This window comes from Pleurodeles waltl, chromosome 8 (assembly GCF_031143425.1).
Source record: "Pleurodeles waltl isolate 20211129_DDA chromosome 8, aPleWal1.hap1.20221129, whole genome shotgun sequence".
Taxonomy (NCBI): domain Eukaryota; kingdom Metazoa; phylum Chordata; class Amphibia; order Caudata; family Salamandridae; genus Pleurodeles; species Pleurodeles waltl.
In genome coordinates, this window is record NC_090447.1 from 950,031,560 (window position 1) to 950,056,178 (window position 24,619).

Here is a 24,619-nt window from a genome sequence, read left to right on the forward strand (position 1 = left end):
GAGAGGAAACTTAAGTACATTGAAAGAGAGAAAAAAGTGGAAAACCAGAACACTTACCTGTGACTTTCTTTCCAAGAGCACCAGCTGGCGAGGAGACCAGACCGACTGTGGAGGAAAGAGCATATTAAACATATGAAAGTCTTCCACAGAATTAAATACGGATTGAACTTTGCATGGTTTAGATGAGTACTGTGAAAAAAAAAAATAACACTCTGTGAGGAAGATAAAATCCAAAGATTGTATTGTAAAATCGAATTAGTAATAATACATTATAATTAGTATATCGGTCTATCAATGATTCTTTTGTGATCTGATCAAAGTGTAACTGCAACAGGGATAACAGAATAGTTTACCTTTGTTTCGAAGAGGAGCTAGCACCAGACCATGTTGGTTTTATTAGTCACGGAGTCCTTGAGGCTGAGGTCAGTGTCCAGGATTGAGCCGAATGACTTGGCATTGGATGAATGTTGAAGTTTGAATCTGTTCAGGCTCATGTTCAGATTTGGACTAGTTGTTGCTTGTTCTTGTTGAATAAAAGGAATAAGGTTTTGATGGGGTTAATCTTCAGGTAGGTGTTGGATATTCGGATGTGTATGCGGTCTGCAGAGGTCTGGATGGTGTAGATGAGGTACAAGCATTACAAATATATGTGTGTTTTCAGTGCATTGGTGCATTTTTAAGCTGGTATCAATGAGTATAATTCCATAGGGCCCATTATCCAGGGTTAAGGTTACAGCGGATAAGATAAAATAAAAGGGAAGGCTTCCGGAGATAGGGATCTTTAAGACTTCTTGGTGTGCATGAATATAAGGGTGATTGATGGTGATGCAGGCAGCTGTGAGCACTAGTATTTTTAGGAGGCAGGGGTCATCTTTATCTCTGATCAGAAGGGTGTTGTCCCTAACTTGTGTGCTAACTGTATGGGTGGGCAAACATTTTGCTCCACCGGTGAAGTTTGCAGAGCTTTGCCTACTCCACATTCCGCTTACAGTGTGCAGTTCTGGCAAAATTCCACCAGCTACCCTGCAAGCATGAGCAAGAATCTGCATCCCCTACGGTCGTTTTCGGGCTCTAAAGTATTTCCCTGTGAGATTTCTCAACGTGGTCAATTGAGTCAGATTGCAGCCAGTCACGTTGAAAAAGCTGTCACGCGAGTTGAAAGTCTTCTCAAGCAACATAAAGAACCAACGCTTTCTGGTTTGCCTTGTGGTGCCATACATGCTGCTTTTACAGCACTGAACAAACTCCCTGAACTAAAGATCAGTGCAACATGCCATAATTCTGCCCGCTCACAGAACTCCATGGAATTTCACATTATGTAACTCCACATAATTTTGTTGCGTGAGGCTCTGCGAGTTCCACCCACACTTTGTTAGCTGTCTCTCTGCTGCAGTATGATCTGAAGTCTAATTGGCATTCATGTAGTAAATGTTTGGCACTGATATTGTCTTGAAGTTGTACATACTTTAAGGTAGGTTGCAAGGGCATGAGATTCCAGAACATGCTAACAATACAAAATGAATGGGTCCTCATCATATGATAAGTTTAGTATTCCACTCATTCAGTATCACATGTATGCATGTATTTGCGAATGCTGGTGCCATGTTTTCCCCAAAGCAACCTGAGAGTTTGTGGGTAAAACTAATCATTAATTTTTAAATAGTTGCGAAACAATATCAAATGAATAATGAAATTACTAGTTTGACAAGTATCTCAGCATTTTATTCCACCATTAGCATATTGTCACTACTGTTTATCACTCCATATGAGTTAATTATCTACACATATTACCATGGCATGTTACCAACGTCCAATGTTGAAATGCTATTTCTTCCAATTTATGCATTTATTGTATTCATTATTGAGACAAAGCTGTCTTTTAAGCTGTTCTGTAGGTAATAGTCTATAAACTGTGGCAGTGTCTCCACTATTGAATCATTTCCAGAGAGTATATTTATTTTCATTAATATGCATTTTAGGGATTGAGTACCCAACCATTATCCTTGAATAATTATATATTGAATGTATTGCTGTTTGTTTCATTAATCATTTCCCTCATCCGTGTACAAAAACGTTCATTATCAATACCTCTAAATGGTTCCTAATTCTTTTATGTGTTGACTTCCTATTATTGTTGTTCAATGGCAGCTTTAATGCATATTATTCCAACACGATGATGCTTGATCTGTTATGATTTGGGGCATATATGAGTCCTGAATTCTGTGATTCCCAACTTTGTGTGTATTTCCAATTAATTATTTGCTTTTAAAGCCTTAGCTAAATTCCTTTTTTCAAAATAGGTAGTATTTCCTGTTTATTCCAAGTATCCACCTTTTTGTTTGCTGAAGACAAAGTTTATACACAACCATCCCAATTTCAAATAAAGTACTCCGAGTCATTGGAACAAAAGTAGGGGTGGGTTAAATATGCTGTTCCACCGGCAGAATTGTTAGCATTTTAGTCACTCCCCATTACGCTTTAATAATGGAGTTATGGCCATAGTCCTCTAATCGCTGTGCTTAGGGATTGTTCTCTTGTGAGGATCCAGAATATACAAACTGGCAAGATTTGGCATCCCCAGGCTTGCTTTTCTAACACTGGTATTCACAAGCATTCGTAAGCATTTGAGGTCATCGGTCTGCTATTGAGTAGAGTTTCTGCTGCTCAAGTAGATTTTCTACTTGGGTTGCAGAAAGTCAATTCGAACTGCCACATGCTCTTGTGCAACGCACGGTGCTGTTTGCAATGATTTTCATGCTGTTCATACTACAGCACTAAATTTTAGACCAAGCTGCATATGTTTTGCCGGTTGGTGGAATTCTGCAGAATCTTGCAGAGTTTTTCTGCAACGTCGCAGAATTCCATGGAGTGAAACTCAGCGTGTTCCGACCACCCGTATAAAAACATACGCCTTTATAATAGGTCTTTTCTAACATTTTGTGCCATATTTTTGAAGATTAAATAAATATTGAATGTTTGATTTGGCTTCACATATCTCTGCACTTTGATAATTATTTCATCTTCTTTTCTTCTTTTTAATGGTTTTCTGATGTTCCTTCAACTAAAGATATCATAATCGGCCTGAATATGTGCCCAGACACAGGATGTGGTAGTGGGGGAAGGGCCTGGTAATGCCCTGCTCCATACCTCTCATATACAGTTCTGAAATTGTGTACAGTTCTATCTGGCCACACATGTGCTGTGTGCAAAACCTTTTCCAAAGGCCAATATCCCCATTGCTCACAGCCAAAGTCCACACACTTTGATTTATATATCTAGGAGCAGATCAATTAAGTCATTTGAAATGTCATCATTGATTACATTGATGAGCTCTTTTGGCATGTCACCAGTGCTGAACAAAACCTTAGCATATTGGGGAGTTTTCTGTATCATTTGCAAGTATTTGCAGATGTTGAGGAAAAGCAAGAGAATTGAGTCAGTGTGGGTGAGCCAACCTCAACAAACATTTTGTGGAGTTTAATTGAGCAGCACCAATGTTATTAAATATTTCTATGAAACAGTAATGAAACTACAATTCAAGCATCACAGTCACTGTCTGTAATATGTTTTGGTAAATGATAGTGACAATCTAGTCATGACTAATGGGGTGATTACAACGTTAGCTGTTCCATGACCGCCATGTTGCTGGTGGCGGTTGTACCGACAACAGGCTGGCGGAGAAGACCATAAATTATGACCGGGGCAGTATTCCCAACAGAATACAGCCAATCTGCCACCAGCAGTGCCAGTGTGGTCAGACCGCCACGGACGGCAGAAGGCACCTTCAGGCCGGCAGAGACCATGTTTCCACCAGACAGACTACGAAGTTGCACACCACCAATGTTTCCCCCGTGGCGCACCACCAAAGAAACCTTGGCAGAAACGAACAGTATAAATGAAGATACCCACCTTCAGGAAGCCACACCTGTCTGGAGCAACCATGGAACCTGACCTACACATCTTCCCGTTGCTCCTGCTTGCCCAGCGACTCCCGAACCAGCAGCTAACACAACGGCAGCAACTGTGAGTACACACCCTTACATGTCACTGTTGCATAATGGCAAGGTCGTGACGCACACACAACATACACATCTGGAATGGGTGGTGAGGGCGACACATACACGTACTCCTGCACTGACACGCACATTCACACACATCAATATACACACCCGCACTGACCCCCAGCACAGACAACACACACTACCAAAACACATACCGAGCCGCAGACACACAGTACTGGCACTGTCAAACAAAACAACACACAATAACACCAAACTACACAACTACACAACAACCGCAGCACCTCAAATGCACCATTAAAACATCACAACTCACACCCACACCTGACAATACATATATACAATACAACGTAACAACATCATTTTACCAAGATATACAATCACACAGCCATACAACGAAGCATTCGTCACACCACGCAAACACACCACACAGCGGTTCGGACATATCAATCACCACACAAACGCACACACACAGCACAATCACACAAGGGCACACTACACTCCAAATCACAACAGCCAACACAATTAATCCACACAAAGCAACCTAATTGTGTGTCTTTCACACACATACATTCACAACACCCCATACCCATCCATCACAGCAGAGGAAATGCAAAGCACAAACCCACACAAGCAGCTCAGACACAACAGGCAGCACAACCCCCACACATACATCACACACTCACACACAATATGAAGCAGGCAAGACCATAACAGCCATGAGGAAGGAAAGGAAGGACAAAGATGATAAAGTTGGAACCAACAACTGGCTGGACCAGATGTGTGTATAAATAAAGTTAAAATCATTTTAGATTATTTAGCTCAAAGACCAAAGTGCAACATGCACAGCTGGCATGTCAGACTGCCCCAGCTTGACTCCTGACTGGTAAATTACTTCTACAGGTAGGGGCATGAAGGGAGCAGGCAAGCACCTCAGGGATTAGGGGGGCCGTGGTACGGGTTTGGGCCTAGGTTTGGGAGGGGGTCTTTGGGTGTGGGAGGTGGGGGCTTCGGATGTGGCTAAGGGGAGTGCTGGGAACGCTTAGGAGGGGTCGACCTCTTGGAGAGGGAGGGGCACAGGCAATTACAGGGGGTGCAGGGGAGGACTTGGAGTTGGTAGGGCTGGACTTGTGGAGGGAAACTGAATTTGTGGGGTCACATGGGGTGGGAGAGGATTATGGAAAAGGATTAACTCTGAGAGGAAAAAACTTCTTAGACACACTGGGACGGTTATGGCAAAATAATTTGGGAATGGAGGGAGAGGGAGTGCTTGCAGGAGGTGTTTTGGTGGATGTTTTGGGTGCAGGTGTGTGTGAGGAATGCTTGCGTGTGCTGGGTATCTGTTGAGTGGTTGAGTGTGGGTGCCTATGTGTCTTGGGAGGAGGGGTGGAAGAGCTGGGAGATGCCGTGCTGGATCGATGCCTGTCTGTTGAGGTGGTGACTGCAGGTATGGTGGACGTTCTGCATATGGGTGTGTCGGTGGTTGTGGTGGCTGCGGATGTGGTGACTGGGGTGGATATTTTTGTGGATCTGCTATTATGCTGAAATTAGATAGGATTACAGTTGTGGCTGGATCTGTGACTGTTGGTATGGTGTCTGCTCGTGTGTCAGGTGTAGTGTCTGTGAAGGTGGGGTTGGTGAGGAGTCTGTGTAGGTAGTGGCTGTTGGTGTGTATGCAGGTGGGTGTTGTCACTGTGCATGCCGGTAGTGGGTCTTGTGCTGCTTGTGTTTGACTGCAGTATCTTTGTCTGTTGAGGTGGATGCATGCTTATCTGTCTGTGTGCTCTGGCTGGGATGCGAAAGAGGGGTGTGGGATTTGGCAGAGAAGGATGGAGGGGGGACAGAAGACAAAGGATGACTGGCTGCCAACAATGCGGAGGCCAGAACCTGTAAGGCTCTCTGTAGGCCCGCCAGTGCACCATGAATGCCCCTCCAGGAACGCATTGCTCTGTTGGATGTGAGCTGCAAGTCCCTGGATGGCATTCGCAATGGTAGACTGGCCCACAGAGATTGACCTCAGGAGGTCAATAGCCTCCTCACTGAGGGCAGCAGGGCTGACAGGGGCAGGGGCATAGGTGCCTGCGACGAAGGAGATGAACACCCTCCTGAGTGAGCGGGCACTGACAACCGGGTGGGGAGCTACAGGGAGGGTGTTGGTTGTAAGGGGGTGGCAGACAAAGGTGGTGCTGGGGTGGTCCCAGATGGGTCCGGTGCCACCAGGCAATGCCCACTGGAGGAGCATTCTGATGATAATGATGTTCCAGTCTCCCCTGTGGCCCTCCCCACGCCCTCCGGGCCACTGGGACCCTCGCTGTCGCTGGTTGCAGCACTCCGGATCCCTTGGCCAGCAGCATCCCCACTCACCTGTGTCCCGTCCCCTTCATCTGCCAATGCTGATGCACACAAATAGAGAGAGAGTGAGAGACAGAGAGGGAGAGAAAGGTTCATCACATTCTTTACATACACACATGGAAACGTGCAGTACTGCAGGTGAACAGGTTCAGGCTGGGCTATCTCCATTGGCACTACACATATCCCACCCCATGTTAAAACTATCCACCCCTTCAGTTCATCCCTCTCACCCACATCAAACATCAAATTTTGAGTAAGTTAGCATGACTGGATTAATCCATCTCTACACCTGTAAAGTTGTCTACATGCTTCTCATGCCCTTGCAGCAGTAGAAATATTATGCATATTCCAGATCCTATCGCTCCATATTCCTATCACCAATTGGAAGAACAGGTGAGTGATCAGAACACATCATGCATGTCCTGAAACTACACCTGACCAGTCCATCTCAATTACTAACACCCCTTGAAAATGTGGACTACCCAATTCACATCCCACACAGCACATGCCATACATTTCACATTGCTGGCTGACCCCAATACATATATTCCAACAGGGGTACCAGAACTGATCAAGCCACAACAGGTGGCTCTCCCATTAAGGTGACAACTGATGTATAGAAAACATGTCTGGAGAACAGTCATGGTCTAACACAACTGCAGGTGAATTAAACACTTCTTCCATTACAACACAAACCTGCTTTCCACATAGTGGAACAAACAGACCATGACCTAATGATCACATAATTGATGCAGTACCCATTCCTCACCTGACTGGACACATTAGCTAGGCCAAGGGTAACTTAAATTGTCCTACTCCACATGGTGTGCCCCCAATTAACCATTGAGACATGATGTAGGCAGCATATTACCAGGGTTACAAAGGAATTGGTAGGCCATTTCCACACATACCATTGACATCACATATTGTATAAGGCTGGCAAACCACTAACATTCTCCATTACCCACCCATTGTTACAGAGATGAAATACCCACGTCAATCACATGAAAAAAATTGCATTACAAATACCCAAAGCATACCCCCAAAGTAGAATGTCCCTTCGTTGCTAACTTCACGTAACCCATTGAATAGAGATAAACTGACAATGTAGTTACAACGAGAAATATAGATATGTACTGGCCGAGACAGGCCATATCTGTGTTTTACATGAGATGGCAGCCTCAGATAGAGTCCAGACCTCTAGCAGTAAAAAGGTAATTTTCAGAGCCTGTTCCAAATACATGACTCAACCTGTTGCTACAACAGGTGATCAGCACAGAAGGGAGTCGTCAGGTACCTTAGAGCCACTGGCGGACATATGCAGAGGGATGGTTGGGGTAGGATAAAAAGGTATGGTGAAACACCAGCTCACATGCATAGGAAGGGCAGGATGTGCAGCACAGGTGCCATTGACATTGGGCATTTCCACATGCAGTCAGAATTTATCATGATACATGATTCCAAAACTCACACATAGAAAATCATGATGGCTGCTCTACATCTTACATGCTGGCAAGGTGGTACCAAGTGATTACTAGTCCAGAAACATTAATCAGCTACTACCACACCACTGAGGTTACAGTGAGAGAGCAAACAGCATTCAACCAGAGCCAAGTGCCAGGTAACAGTCAGTACTTACCCCCTTGCTGCTGTGCTGCCCTCAAGCACCCATCCACCTCACGGTAAGCCTCTTTGGGAGGACGTCCCCTGCTGGGCCTCCATGGTCTTCCAGGCCCAGCGGCTCAGGTCCTCCCACTGCTTGCAATAATGGGTGCTCCACCAGCTGTGGACACCCAGGGTCTGCACTTGCTTAGCAATGTCACGCCAGAGCCATGTCTTCTGATGGGCGTACACGTGCATGGAAGACACAGATAAAAGGAGAAAGTCATGTACACATGCACCATACCAACAGTAGTTGACACAACACAACTATAACAGCAAGTGGGCAAACATGCCAATCTTTCCTGCCCACACACCTGTGCGGTATGCCACATGCATGCATCTACAGCAACAACAGTTCACATGGCCAATTCACCGTCACATACAGCACCAATCACATGGCTAGGGCATTGGACTCACCTGTTCCTCTCCTGCCCAATATAGTTATCCATACAGTAGTAGAACTCCCCCACCAGCTTTTCTAGCACTTCATGTGTGATGGCAGGGGACCTATCACGTGCAGGATGTGGCATGATGGCTCCCAAAGGCAGTACACAGCATCTCATTTAGTGGAGGTTTTGCGTGCAACAGTGCCAGGAGTCAAGTGAATAAGGCTGCAGAAAATGGCAGTCACAGCCACTACATAAAGGACCACCACTGCTAGCGGTCATTGCCATTGGTCCAAGTCTGCCAGAGCCAGCAATGTTAACCTATGACAAGTTAAATGCTGACTTCCCCCGGCGGACTAAGTCACTCCCAGTTCTCCAGAACAGTAGGTCAGGTGCCTGCCATTTTGGGCACATGTACTAGAAGCATGTTCCTAAATAAGTGCGTCATACATCTGATCGACCAGAAATCTATGTCACCCAATGTAGTGAGTTCATGATAGTGCTGCACAATGGGAAAACATGAAAAAATGATGTGTTTAGCCTGTATACCTGTGGATAGGTCTATATAGGTACTCTGAGGTACATAGGCGTCTGATAGAAATAGGTTAATTTAGTAACATATGTGTCATCAGTGCAGGGCTGTACAGTAACCCACACACATTCACATAAATCTCTGCCACATCCCCTATATGACTGACATTCCAGCCAATGTGCTGCAATGACAGTGTCTGATGTGCATTTCTATGGTCTGTGGTTTTATGTCAGCACTGCTTCAAATCCCCTACACAAGTGTAGGTGTCTGTAAGTATATGATGTGCTGTTGTCATGTGCCAAATACATGACTTATTGTACATTCTCCTCTCAAATTAGATATCCTGTCATAAGGGAAATGATACAACCACAAGCGTACCATCCACTGGTAGACCTGGAAACCATGTAGGACAGGCTTGTCATCCAGACCTACTGTCTGAATCGCCAGACTGTCATGGATCTATGTAGACAGTTTGAGCCAGATCTGATGCCAGGCAATTACAATCCCTATTCCATGCCACCCATCGTACAAGTATTTTCAGTGCTATTCTTCCGGGCCACTGGCTCATTCCAGCATACTGTTGCCTAAAAGCAGGGATGTCTCACTGCATGTTCAGTCAGGTTTTGAGGGATGTACTGTGTGCTTTCTTGCAACACCTGGACAGCTACATCAGATTTAACCAGAGGATATGGCCATTGTGAAGAATTACTTTTATCAGATGGGACTGATTCCCCATGTGTTTGGGCCATTGATGGCAACCTTGTATCCCTGGTCCCTCCGACTGTCAATGAACAGGTGTAAAGGAACAGGAAGAACTACCATTCAATCAATGTGCAGGTGACGTGTCTGGCTGACCAGTATATCTCCCAAGTGACTGACAAGTTTCCTGGATCAGTGCATGACTCCTACATTATATGGAACAGCACTGTCCCAACAATGAAGGCACGACTACAGGCAAAAAGGGCCTGGCTGGTTGGTGAGTATGGGTTGTTATGTTTCTGAATGTTATGTGACCTGTGATCACAATCTGCACAATTGCAGTACCCCAATTGGGTTTGTTCTACCATTGTGTTCACAGGTGACTGGCTATCCAAACCTTCCTTGGCTGTTGACACCTGTGAGGTACCCAGCCACGCCAGGGGCATTCCATTTCAATGAGGCCCACGGGAGAACAAGGCATGTAATAGAGCATACTTTTGGCCTCCTGAAGACAAGATTCAGGTGCCAGGGCCTATCTGAATGAACTCTTCTCTAGTCGCCCCACAAGGTTTGCCAAATCATCATTGCCTGCTGCATGCTCCAGATGAGATGTCATATACCATTGCTAGCTGTTGAGGGTGAGGCAGGGTGAAGGTGAGGCAGAGGTACCTGTGCCTGTAAATGGTGATATAGAGTGTGATGAAGAGCCAGAGGACGAAGGTGCTGCTGACCGTAGGACTGAGATCATCAATCAGTACTTCTAGTGACAGACAGGTATGTGAGGTGGACCCTTTCATGTCTTGTCAGTGCATAATCAGAAGTGGATAGCTGCCATTACACCTCCTGACCTTTTGGGAAATGTGATGGTGTTATGATGTCCAGTGCGTGTGTGTGTGTGAGTTTTTGTAGCAGAAAGAGGAATTTTGGTAAAACCGCATTAGTGGTTCTGCCCTAACATGTGTTGAAGCAACTAATTCAAACAATCACTTCTCTAATGGACTGACCAGTTTTTAGATAAATGTCATGTATTCTTCTGTTGCCAGCTCCTACCACCCACAGAGTGTGGATATCATCTGTGGGTCTGCTACCTAGGGCTTGGGGTATTCACAGTCAGTAGTCAATGGTTATAGATTACAGTTCTGAGAGGTGTTCAGGATAGATAGCTTGTTAACATGATAGTAGAAAGGCCCTGAATGTTGTGCTGTATAGGTCCCCATGCCCATGATGTGGAGTCATACTACATTAGGCACACAGCCGATTACCTGTACATGTGCTTACTTTGTACTCATGCCTTCCTCCCTGATGATACTCTCTGTCTTGCTCTAATTGCAGGTTCCTCAACGGTCTATATCCTGGTGTTGCTGTGGATTTCAAAATCATACTGTGACATCTGTCCAGTGACATCCCTGCTGAGGGAGCCTCCGTCTGATGATCATTACATTGCCAGTTGGAATCAGGGGGCCGTTACCAGCCCACATTTATGTTAAAGGACATATGTTGTTGTGCTAATAATCACACATGTACAGAAGTTGTGTCCATAAGTGATGTATTGTGCATATCAGTTTGTGAGTGGTCAAATCAAAGGGTAGAACATAATAAATGGGAGTCATGGGGGATGGATTGATTGGAGTAGCTGCTACAACATTTGGTCACACAGGTCCTGCATCCTTGTCCCATGGGAAATGGAGTTAGGGTTCAGAACAGTCAACAGGGTGTCTCAGAGGCACACAAGGGTGATAAATGAGGAGAGGTTCACTTCCTGGCAGTGGGTTTGGTCATGGCATCTTCTACAGCAACTAGATGTCTGGATGGACCTTCACATTTGTGGGGTGGGGTTCATCTGTTACAGAGGGAGGGATGTCTGAGGCTCCCCTGGCAGGGCCTCCATTCCACTAAATGCTGGTGATGTAGAGGGGGCAGATGTAACATTGCTAGTGGAAGGGGCCTGATGGTGGGTAGCAATATCATGCAGGGTGGTGTTGATGTCCCTCAGCATCCCTGCTGTGGAGGCCATAGTAGCATTGTGTGCCTGTCACTACAGCGTGGCCTCATGGTGGTATTCCCTCTGCAGCCTTTGATTTTCCCCCAACATGATGATGATCTGGCCCATCCTGTCTGGGGAAGATTGGTATACTCCCAGGACTTGGGAGATGGTATCCTCGTCAGTGGAGTTCCTTGGATGCCCCATCCTCTGTCCCACAGCATTCCTCCCACACCCCCTTACCCCAGGTGTCTGTGACCCTGACACGGTGTGCTCACTCCCAGTGTTAGCAGGGCCATCATTGTCTACGGTGTCAAGGTCAGACTCAGGAACCTGTACAGTGGGGCACACAATAATTTGAACAGTCCTTGGGATACAGGTTTGGGGGCACTTGCTTGGCTGTGATGTCTGAGCAACTGTGGTGGGGGTGAAGTGGACAGGGTGAGGCTGGGAGTTGTCAACTGACCAGGTGTCCCGGATGGGCAAGGCAGGTTCTTTACTATTCAGATATCCAGATGTGCTGTCCTCACTGGGGCCTTCATCCTGAGGAGGGCTTGCAGTGTCTAGTATCTTCTCCATGGTGGCAATGGCAAGGTTACCTGTGGATAGAGTGAGACACAGAGTACAGTTAAGAAAGTATGTTTGGTACCCTCTTTGTGTGATACAGACAATGCTTAGCATGATTCCCAGCAATGACAATGACAGTTGCTGCACAGCATAGCTTGGTGGTACATATGACTCAGTGACAGGAGTGCCATACTCCATGTTGTGTGCTGTCATCAATGTTTGGTACATATGGCACTGTGGATGGGTTTTTGTAACTATCTGATACTTGACATGATAATTAGACTCTGGTACATGGTGTATAGTCAGGATTGGTAGTAGTGTTAGATAATAGCTGAACATTGCCCGAAGATGTTCCATAGGGAATAGAGTATGTTGGTATGCAAGGCTCCTACTCCTGTCTCTGGATCTTGTTTGCGTGCATGGAGTCTGGCATCTTACTTTCCAACCCATGGTTAGTCCATTACAGGCTTGAGGATATGGATCAGTGTCCATTTTGAATAGTTACAGAGCTGTTGATGTGTTTTGCCTTACTTTCCATTGTAATGTGTCATTGCATTGCTGTCATTGCCATGTACTGGTCCTCAGTCATACATTCTAGATGGTGTAGGTTGTACAACAGTCATATGTGCATGAACTGTGAACTGATGTGCACAATGCAGGTTTTTAGCATTAATGGTTTGGTGCACTGCGGGAGTAGTAGTGATAGGATTAGGCTGTGGTATCTGTGCCCTTGCCAAGGGCTGTGTGGGCAGCAGGGCTGTATGGGGTGGTGGAATGCAGGGGAGGGGCATTAGGTGAATGGTAGTTGCAGTGGTTAAATCAGTGAATTCTGGGGATTTGGGTGATGAGGAAGGATGCAGGACACGACAATTGTGTTACATTGATGTTGTGGGTACTTACCAGACTCCAGTCCCCCAGGTATTCCTGTTAGGCATTCAGGAAGCAGTGTCTCAAAGACCTTCTCCTCCCAAAGATTTAAAGTGTGGGGAGGAGGTGATGGCCCACCACCAGTCTTTTGCATGGCTATTTGGTGTCTCGATGCCATGGAACGCACCTTCCCCCGTAGGTCATTCCACCTCTTCCTGATGTCCTCCCTTGTGCATGGATGGCTGCTCACTGAGTTGACCCTGTTGACTATTGTTTGCCATATCTCCATTTTCCTGGTGTTAGAAATGGGGCCTTTGGTTGGCAGTCAGGTTAGCCCCTGTCCAAGCAAGGACCCTCACTCTAGTCAAGGTAAGTCACACACAATCAAATTATCCTGTGCCCACCCTCTGGTAGCTTGGCCCTAAGCAGTCAGGCTTAAATTAGAAGGCAATGTGTAATGTATTTGTGCAATAAATCATAAAATAACACCATATAGCACCACACAAATACACCACACAGTGTTCAGAAAATATATAATATTTATCTGGATGAATACAGGTCAAAAGGATTAAAATGCAATAAGTACATGTTGAGATATCACTGTAAAAGTGATATAAAGTACCTTAAGTCATTTAAAAGCAAAGTCTCTTTCAAGCATAAAGTACCAGGTTTATGTGCAAAATCTCTGCAAAGAACGGCAGAGGAGGAGATGCGTGAAAACAAAGTGGGTGTCCGTCGATTTCTCGGGCCGCACACGGCGATGCCTCAATTTGTTTACACACAGAGACTGCTGTGCATCAGTTTCTGGCGCTCAATCGTGGATCCTCTTCGGGTCGTGGGGTTTTCAGATGCCCCGGGGACGATGCGTGGATTTCCTGCACTGGCAGGACGAAGTCACAGGAGTTGTGTTGATTCAGTGGGCGTTGCATTAAATTTTCTATCACACAGCAGGCACTGCGTTGAATCCTCTCTGGAAGTCGGGCTGCGTCATTCCAGCTCGGCTATGCGTCGAGTCAATAGGCCGTGCGTCAAATTTCTGGTCTCTACGTTGGCGCTGCGTCGATCTTCTCGTTGCAAAGTCAGGCTGCATCGTTCCAGTTCCGAGTGCGGTGAAACTTTCACCATGGTGCAGACTGTGCATTGTTTCTGGTAGGCTGTGAGTCAAATTTTGCCACACAAGGAGTCCTTCTTGTAGAGATTAAGGCCTTCATTATGAACACAGCGGTCCTTACTGCGCTGCCGGTGGTAAAAACCGCCAACAGAGGAGTGTTCCGGACCGCCAAATAATGAACCAATTGAAACACAGGAATCCAGAAAACCACCCACTGCCAATAGAAGAGTGCCGACGACGACGCCAGAGTCCGCCCACAGGCCAACAGAAAGGCCCAACCCACCCATCAAATAATGAACCACTAGTCCGCCGCCAGTTCCGGGACGGGAACCACCGCCACGCAACTCCAGGTGGAAATGAACCAAATCCAATGAAACACTCACCGGAGGCCCACACAATGCGCCGAAGCAGACATGGATAGAGAGCTGCAGATCATGCCAGCCCTGCTCCTTGCCATATACCTCCACGACCGAGACTGCCGAAGAAGACGTCAACAGTAAGTACCGCAACCTACGAAACAAGGGAGGAAAGGGAACAGTTACATACCCACCCACCCAGCAATGCCCCCCAACCCTTCACAGCAGCACAACTCATACACCCCACAGCAAGAGGTACTTACCCAACACAAGGCAAATCCATCTTGAACAAAGTACATACAAATGCCCCACACCCACAAACAATGAAACGAAAGACCAGGGTTCAACAGTGTGCCATCAAAACACAAGGCCACACAAAAATATTTATAAAAGCTCACAGAGCCAACTTTTTCCAACAAGGCCAATGGCCAGTCCGTATCGCAAGAAGTCCTATAGGCCACAACGGCCCCAACCTGACTCCCAAAAGTGCACAGTACTCCACCTAATGGGGCAACAAAGGGGCATCCAGACACCTCACGGAACAGGGGTTGTGGATAGTGGGGGTGGGGACTTGCGATGGGGGTGGGGGTGGGGCTTGGACTTGCGCTTGGAAGGTGGAGGGGGTGTGGGTTTGACCTTTTGAAGGTTGTTTCAAGGGGGTGGAGCCAGATGGACTTGGTCTGCACGGGGCTTCTACTCAGGGGCAGGGGCAGGGGAATGTGAGGGGCAGACAGGGGTGGGCTGATCATCAGAAGGAGTGGAAAGGGCAAGGAGGTGTGCACGCTTAAGGACAAGATGGGGTGGGCCAGTGGGTTGGAAGAGGTCAGCACAGGAGAGGAACAGTTTTTCGGAGCAATTGGGGTGGTCCTGGATGAGGACGTGGGAGTGGAGGCAGAGGGTGTGGATGTATGTGGTGTAGGGGTGCGTGTAGTGGGTGCAGGTGACTGGACAGTATGCTGAGGTGTGGTGGATGTGTGATGGGTGGGTGTGTTGGTGTGTTTGTGTGTTTTTGGAGGAGGGAGGTGGACACAGTGGGAGAAGACAGGCTGCCAGTGTGGATATATGTTGTGTGGGCGTCTGCAAGTCTGGTGAGTGTGCTGCATGTGTCAATTACAGTAGTTGTGGTGAGTGCAGGTGTGGTGTCTGGGGTGCATGTATGGATGTCTGCTATTGTGGTGAGTGCAGTAAGAGGAGCAGCAACAGTGACTGAAGGTGCAGTGCATGAGGGTGTGGATGTAGAGTGGACAGACAGGGAGGCGGAAGAGATGGGCACACTGGGGGAAGTGGATGTTGCTGTGTGTGCATGTGTATGGTGGCTGTGTGAATGCTTGTGGTGGGAGGTGTGGTGCTTGTGTTTAGAAGTGTGATTTTTGTGTGTTGAGGTGCTTGACTGCGTGTCAGTTTGTGTGCTTTGGACGGGTGAAGGGAGTGGGGTGCTGGAAGGGGTAGAGGAGGTTGGAGGGGGGGCAGAATGGCCAGGGAAACTGGCTGCTATCCAAAAGGAGGCCAGAGCCTGAAAAGATCTCTGTAGGCCAGACACGGCACCATGAATGCCATCCAGATAGGCATTGGTCTGCTGCACCTCTAATGCTAGCCCCTGGATGGCATTGATGATGGTTGTCTGCCCTACACAGATGGTTTTCAGGAGGTCAATAGCCTCCTCTGTGAGGGCAGCAGGGCTGACTGGGGCAGGGGCGGAGATGCTTGGGGCGAAGGAGACGCCCACCTTTCTGGATTAGGGGGGACGGGCAACTCAGTGGGGAGCAGAAGGGAGGGCGGTGATAGAATATGGGGTGGCAGAAGATGTCACTGTAGTGGTGTGGCCACTAGGGTCTGCCACCACCGAGGAGCCCCCATCGGAGGAGGTATCGGAGTCACTACCTCCAGTGGTAGTTGCCTCCCCTGTGGTACTCCCCTCGCCAGCCCACCCACTGGTCCCCTTGACGTCGGATGACTCTGCCTCCGAGGCTCCATGGGCCGCTGCTTCCCCACTTGCTGGTGTGTCAGCTCCCTCACCAGATGTTGCTGATGTACAAAAACAACAGAAGAGAACAGGGATTGGGAGACAAAACAGGAGAGACACTGAGTGGAGGAACATAGTGGCCAGACATACACCCACTCAGAAGACACCCCCAACAGGCAGCACCGTTCACTATGCCCCTGGCCATTACTCTGACTACTGACCAGAACCCTGCTCTACACCCATCGCCTGAACTACCTAAGGACCCGATGTGTGGGAGACCTGACCAAGACACCCCTACCCCCTATGGGGACCATCATGTAGATGGACAACAGTCAGAGTCCCTGCCACTAAGTAGCATGAACCCTAATGCACACACAGATATCCATCCAGGCTTAAGATTGTGACATGAGTACTCACCCCCTTGTGACTGCTGTGCAGCCATCAAGTGCCCATCCAGGTCTGGGTACGGCACCACCAGGATGCGTTGCATGAGGGAGGTCAGTGCCCGACGGTCACCCCTTCCACATTGGGAGGACTGCCCCATCTGGGCCTCACAGACTTTATGCGCCCAGTGCCGCAGGTCTTACCACCTCTTCCTTCAGTGGGTGCTCCGCCGGTTGTAGACCCCCAGGGTCCGCACATCCTTGGTGATGGCATGCCAAAGTGCCCTCTTCTGGTGGCCACTGACCTAAAAGGGTGACACAGAAATGGAACACAGAGGTCAGGCATTTGCAAGATAGGTACAGCTGGCTATTCATCCACTCTGGGACGGACAGTACTGTCAGACTTACAGGACATACGCAAGCAGCATGCCATGCACCATGGCCCATGCAGGCTCAGAGGTGCACACATATGTCCTTACAAAACCATCCATTACACCCAAACAGTGCACCCCAAACCCTGACTCACCTTTACGTCTGGCCGTCCATAGAGCTTGGGGGACAGGGGCAGGACCCCGTCCACTAGCCTCTCCAGTTCGTCCTGGGTGAAGGCCGGGGCCTTTTCCCCTGCAACACGAGCCACTTCCATGACCAGAAGCAGGACACAGCAGTACACACAGTGGAGTACCTGTTCGCACGAGATCAGGGAGTCAAGTGAAGTATAGATGACGTATTTGCATACGTACCGCTGCGGTGTGCACCGTCACCGCCGGCGGCGATCCTGATGCGCCAGGATTACCCATTGGCATCCATGTTAATCAATGACGGTGAGAACGGCAGTAAACACCGCCTTATGCTGTTATGTCAACCGCTAGCAGTATGAGGTAACTTCCACAGGCCCTATTTGACCATTTAAAAAACATAACACACATGAAAAACACTGTCCCCTCATTGAGGTGTAGATGTAGATCTGTCAAGAACATGTGACTGTTGAGTCACTACAATCAAGTATGCAGTGCACAATTGATGACAATATATGCCTATGTATGTGTGTTCCTCACACTTGTTTGATATCCCTCGTAGGTACTGACTCTTGTGGCGAGGAAGGGCACCATCGGTGTACAGACCACTTGTGGATATGAGTACCATGGTGGAGTGTCAGATCATAATCAATTACAGACTCACCCGTGCAACAATTCTGGAACTTTGTGCATCACTGGATCCTGCACTAACTCTGGGAAATTGTAATGAGCATGCCACCCCTACTGAAGTACAGGTGGTCTCTGTTGGAAGGCAGCCTATTTCTTGCCGTGTTACCCCCAATTTTGGCCTTTTTGTGAGTAATTGTCAGGGTGTTTTTACGTTCTCACTGGGATCCTGCTAGCCAGGGCCCAGTGCTCATAGTGAAAACCCTATGTTGTCAGTATGTCTGATATGTTTCACTGGGATCCTGCTAGCCAGGACCCCACTGCTCATAAGTCTGTGGCCTATATGTGTTCCCTGTGTGGTGCCAAACTGTATCACTGAGGCTCTGCTAACCAGAACCTCAGTGTTTTTGCTCTCTCTGCTTTTAAAATTGTCACTGCAGGCTAGTGACTAATATTACCAATTCTGATTGGCACACTGGAACACCCTTATAATTCCCTAGTATATGGTACCTGGGTTCCCAGGGTATTGGGGTTCCAGGAGATCCCTATGTGCTGCAGCATTTCTTTTGCCACCCATAGGGAGCTCAGACAATTCTTACGCAGGACTGCCACTGCAGCCTGAGTGAAATAACGCCCACGTCATTTCACAGCCATTTTACACTGCACTTAAGTAACTTATAAGTCACCTACATGTCTGACCCTCAATTAGTGAAGGTTAGGTGCAAAGTTACTGTGTGTGATGGCACCCTGGCACTAGCCAAGGGGCCCCCACATTGTTCAGGGCAATTTCCCCAGACTTTGTGAGTGCGGGGACACAATTACACGCGTGCACTACATATAGGTCAATACCTATATGTAGTGTCACAATGGTAACTCCAAACATGGCCATGTAACATGTCTAGGATCAGGGAATCGTCACCTCAATACCATTCTGGTATTGGGGGGACAATTCCATGCATCGCCGGGTCTCCAGCATACGCCGGGTACTTCCAAACAAACTTTCTGGGGTTTTCTCTGCAGCTACAGCTGCTGCCAACCCTCAGACAGGTTTCTGCCCCCCCTGGGGCCTGGGCAGCCCAGTCCCAGGAAGGCACAACAAAGGATTTCCTCGGAGAGAGGGTGTTACACCCTCTCCCTTTGGAAATAGGTGTGAAGGGCCTGGGAGGAGTAGCCTCTCCTGGCCTCTGAAAATGCTTTGAAGGGCACAGATGGGGCCCTCCTTGCATAAGCCTGTCTACACTGGTTCAGGGATCCCCCCAGCCCTGCTCTGGCACAAAACTGGATAAAGGAAAGGGGAGTGACCACTCCCCTGACCAGCACCTCCCAGGGGAGGTGCCCAGAGCTCCTCCAGTGTGTCCCAGACCTCTGCCATCTTGGATGCAGAGGTGTGAGGGCACAATGGACAACTCTGAGTGGCCAGTGGCAGCAGGTGACGTCAGAGACCCCTCCTGATAGGTGCTTACCTTTCTCTGTAGCCAATCCTCCTCTGAGGGCTATTTAGGGTCTCTCCTGTGGGTATCTTGGAAGATAACGAATGCAAGAGCTCACCAGAGTTCCTCTGCACTTCCCTCTTCGACTTCTGCCAACGATCGATCGCTGACTGCTCCAGGACGCCTGCAAAACCGCAACAAAGTAGCAAGAAGACTACCAGCAACACTGTAGCACCTCATCCTGCCAGCTTTCTCGACTGTTTCCTGGTGGTACATGCTCTGAGGGCTGTCTGCCTTCACCGTGCACTGGAAGCCAAGAAGAAATCTCCTGTGGGTCGACGGACTCTTCCCCCTGCCAACGCAGGCACCAAACTTCTGCATTATCGGTCCTCTGGGTCCCCTCTCATCCTGATGAGCGTGGTTCCTGGAACACAGGAGCTGGGTCAAAGTGACTCAGACAGTCCGTGGCCCTTCTGTCCAAATTTGGTGGAGGTAAGTCCTTGCCTCCCCACGCCAGACAGTAATCCTGTGTACTGCGTGTACTGCAGCTGCTAGGGCTTCTGTGCACTTTTGCAAGACTTCCTCATGCACAGCCTAGCCAAGGTCCCCAGCACTCCGTCCTGCATTGCCCAACTCACTGAGTTGGACTCCGACTTCGTGGGATCCCCTTTTGTTGTGCTGAATCGACCGTCGTGTTCAGATATTCAGATATTCTGAATGCCCGTTCAGGTGCTTCTGCAGGTGCTGCTTGCTTCTGCATGGGCTCTCCGTGTTGGCCCTTCCTGGGCCCTAGCAGCACCCAAAATCCTCAACCGTGACTCTTGCAGCTAGCAAGGCTTGTTTGTGGTCTTTCTGTGTGTGAACAACTCTGCATCCTCCAGCACACTGTGGGACTTCCTCTGACCAAAGGAGAAGTTCCTGGCACATTCCGTTGTTGCAGAATCTTCGCCTTCTTCCACCCAGAGGCAGCCCTTTTGAACCTTCATCCGGGGATTAGTGGGCTCCTGCCCCCCCTGGACACTTGCATGACTCTTGGACTTGGTCCCCTTCCTTTGCAGGTCCTCATGTCCAGGAATCCGTCTTCAGTGCTTTGCAGTCAGTTGTTGTCCTTGCAGTATCCCCTGTCTCAACTTTACTGTCTTTCTGGGGTAGTAGGGTAACTTTACTCCTACTTTTCAGGGTTTTGGGTGGGGTATCTTGGACACCCTTAATGTTTTCTTACACTATCAGCGACCCTCTACACACTACACTAGGCCTGGGGTCCATTTGTGGTTCGCATCCCACTTTTGGAGTATATGGTTTATGTTGCCCCTAGGCCTATTTCTCCCTATTGCATTCTATTGCGTTCTACGGTGTTTGCACTACTTTTCTAACTGTTTACTTTCCTGATTTGGTTTGTGTGTGTATATTTTGTGTATATTACTTACCTCCTAAGGGATTATATCCTCTGAGATACTTTTGGCATATTGTCACTAAAATAAAGAACCTTGATTTTTAGTAACTCTGAGTATTGTGTTTTCTTATGATATAGTACTGAGTGATATAAGTGGTATAGTAGGAGCTTTGCATGTCTCCTAGTTCAACATAAGCTGCTCTGCTATAGTTATCTCTATCAGCCTAAGCTGCTAGAACACCTCTAATCTACTAATAAGGGATAACTGGACCTGGCACAAGATGTAAGTACCACAAGGTACCCACTATAAGCCAGGCCAGCCTCCTACACTCTCCCCACTCCATTTCCTGGCCACGGGCGCATTTCAAATGACAGTGGGCACGGGTGCTGGATTTTCACAGCCAATGTTCAGCATGGTACTGACAAGATTTCTAAATGCATTTGTACGACACCTGCAGTCCTATGTGAGATTTCCCCAAAGTACTGACCTCCCTGCCATCAAGACGGAATTCTATGCCTTTGCTAACATACCCCATATGATAGGTGCCATCAATGGCACCCACATACTGATCATACCCCCAAAAGTCAGTGAACAGGTGTACAGAAACAGAAAGAACTTTCATTCCATGAACATCCAATTGGTATGTACTGCAGACCAGTACATCTCACATGTGAATGCCTTGTTCCCAGGTTCAGTCCATGATTCCTTTGTGCTGAGGAACAGTAGTGTGCCACAGAAGATGGAACAACTCCAAGAAGACAGATGGTGGATCATAGGTAAGTGTTTCTGTCACTAACTGACACATAGCGGACAGTCAGGCTGTCTGACTAAGAGGCTTGACAATGACTACTCTCTATTGCACCTTTTTCTAGGTAATTCTGGCTATCCAAACTTGTGTTGGCTCCTGACACCAGGAAGGAATCCTGGGATGGATGCAGAGAGAATTACAGTGAGGCCCATGGACATACTAGGAGGGTGATGGAGCAAACAATAGGTCTCCTGAAGGCTAGATTTCGTTGTCTACATATCTCTAGGGGTTCCCTGGCCTATGGGTCTGAAAAGGTGTGTAGAATAGTGGTGGCCTGCTGCATGCTGTACTACGTGGCAATGAGAAATTCTATCCCCCTCTTGGAGGTGGAGGGTGCTGTATGTCCTGACCAGCTACCTCAGAGAGGTGAAGAGAGTGATAGTGATGATGAGGAAGGGGAAGATGTCAATTCCAGGACTTAACTAATACAACTCTACTTCCAGTAACTATGTGGGACTAAGGGCTGACATTGGGGTTTGTGACACATTCTGCCAATGCGGTTTGTCATCTAGGGTGGTTCGATTCTTATATGTGAAACTGGGTCCAGGTCTGCATGGTACAGAATACAATTTCATGCATTTAGTTTGGGGCCACATTTAGGCACACAGGAGTCCTTTCATGCAACGCATTGACAATAAAGTGGTTATCAGCCAGTTGCATCCATACTTCACTTTGTTCACATTTTATGACAGGGGACAGTGTTGGTAGTTCCTGGGATGTTTCTTATGATGGTGTAATTGCCCAGTCTGTGTCCAGTGCTGTAGTGGGGGCCTCCTGTTCTGTGTGGGTCTCAAGCTGGGTTTGTACCAGCTGCAGCAGTGGTCCTGCTATGCTGGCCATTGTGGTGTTGTGCTGTTTCCACTGCTCCATGGCCTGTTGGTGGTGTTCCTGCTGCATCCTCTGACTGTGCTCTAGTGTGGATACTATCTGTGCCAACCTGTCATGTATATGCTGTTAGGCCCCCAATACCTCAGATATCACGTCCTGGGCTGCTGCATCCATCCTGTGGCCTCCACCCTGGCCCACTGAAGCCCTAGCACTTGCCCTAACCCCCTGTGCCTGTGTCCCCTGCACAGGTCTGGCAGTACAACTTGTACTGGGGCCCTCGCCTTCTTGCATGTTGGGATTGGGAGACTGTGGCCTCTGTACCTGTGTTACACCAGTCTGTGGCCTAGATACACTGGTGTGGGGATGCTTGCCTTGGGCTGCTGTTCTTGACTGGGTGGTAGGGGTGTCAGTGGTATCCTGGGTGGGGCTGTTGCATGGTGACAGACCAGGACTGTGTGAGGGGCCTGCCTGCTCATCAATGTCCAGGGATCCTTCACCAGTGTCCTGTGAGGTGCCTCTTTCTCCATGGGGGGCACTGGCACTCCTTGTCCCATCCGTGAGGGTGGCATGGGTAGTGGTGCCTGTTGGGGGACATAGACATGTCTGTTACAAATGCATGAATGGTTGGGGTGCACAGGACTGGGCTATTTTGTGCTGGTGTAACTTTTAGTGACCATCCAGAGTGCCTTTGTGAGGTTTACACTGCATTTTGCTTAGGGTGTGGGGTTGCATTGGGGGGGTGTAGTTCCATTGTGATTCCTTGCAGGGGTAGGTGGCTGTGCACAGGGGGAGTGATGTGGGCCTGTAAGTGGGTTTGTGGTCATGCAGGGGGGGTGGATTCAGTGGCTGTTGCCTGGGTGGAGTATTGGTCCTGGTGGGTGTGGGTGGGGTGGGGTGGTGCGTGCATCACAGGTATGGTGTATATGGGGTAAATGTAGACGACTTACCCGAATCCATTCCTCCAGTAAGTCTAGTAAGTCCCTCAGGGTGCAAGATGGCCAGCACCTTTTCCCCCCAATCAGTGTATTTGGGTGGTGTTGGTGGCGGTCCTCCCCCAGTCTTCTGGGCTGCAATGTGGTGCCTGGATGCCATGGCCCTGACCTTCCCCCGGAGGTCGTTCCATCTCTTCCGGATGTCGTCCCTGGTGCATTGATGGTGTCCCACTGCATTGACCCTGTTGACAATGGTCTGCCATAGCTCCATATTCCTTGTGATGGGTGTGTGCTGCACCTGAGCCCCGAATATTGGTGGCTCCACCGTCAAGATCTCGTCCACCATGGTCCTTAGCTCCCTTTCTGTGAAGCGTGGATTTTTGGGGGGTGACATGGTGAGTGTGGTGAATGGTGTCAGGGCTAGGTACGCGGTGAGGGTGCTCTTCTGTGGGACGGTGTGCGTCTTGTGTATTGTGGTGTTCGCTGTCTGCTTCTGGTGCTCTCCGTCTTCTTTGGCCTGGTTTCATTGCAAAGGATTGTGGGGTGTGTCTATGAGTGTTTTATGGGGTTATGGATGTGTGTCAGGTGTGTGGGTTTCAAGCTTATCCAATGTGTGCACTTCTTGCTGTTAAGTCAAATTGCCGCCCGTGACGGTCAGCAACGCCAATGGTCGTCCGGCCCCCACTGTCCGCCAAGGTGATTTGTGCATCATTATTTGGAGGGCGGGATGTGGGTGTGCTAGGCAGTGGCAGGGTGGGGAGGTCCAGCATTTCTGCCGACAAGGTCATGGCGGTGACTGGTGATATTTGGTGGGGTTGGGATTTTGGTTCATTATATGGCGGTTTCTATTCACCGCTAACGGCGGGCTTCTGTTGACCGCCGCCACGGCTGTCTGCGGAGTTCACCGACATGTAATAATGACCGCCTAAGTTATTTTGGTCCTGTAACTTCAGGGAACAAGAGGCAAGCTATATCCAAGCCCTTGGAGAGCACTTCTTCATCCCAGCCAGAGAGCAGGAAGGCAGCAGGGCAACAGCAAGGCAGCAGTCCTTCACAGAAAGCAGACAGGTGAGTCCTCTGGGCAGCCAGGCCATTCTTCTTGGGAGGATGCAGGTTCTGGTTCAAGTTTCTTCTCCAGGAAGTGTCTGAGTTGGTGGGGGCAGAGGCCCTGTTTAAATACCCAAATGTGCCTTTGAAGGGGGTG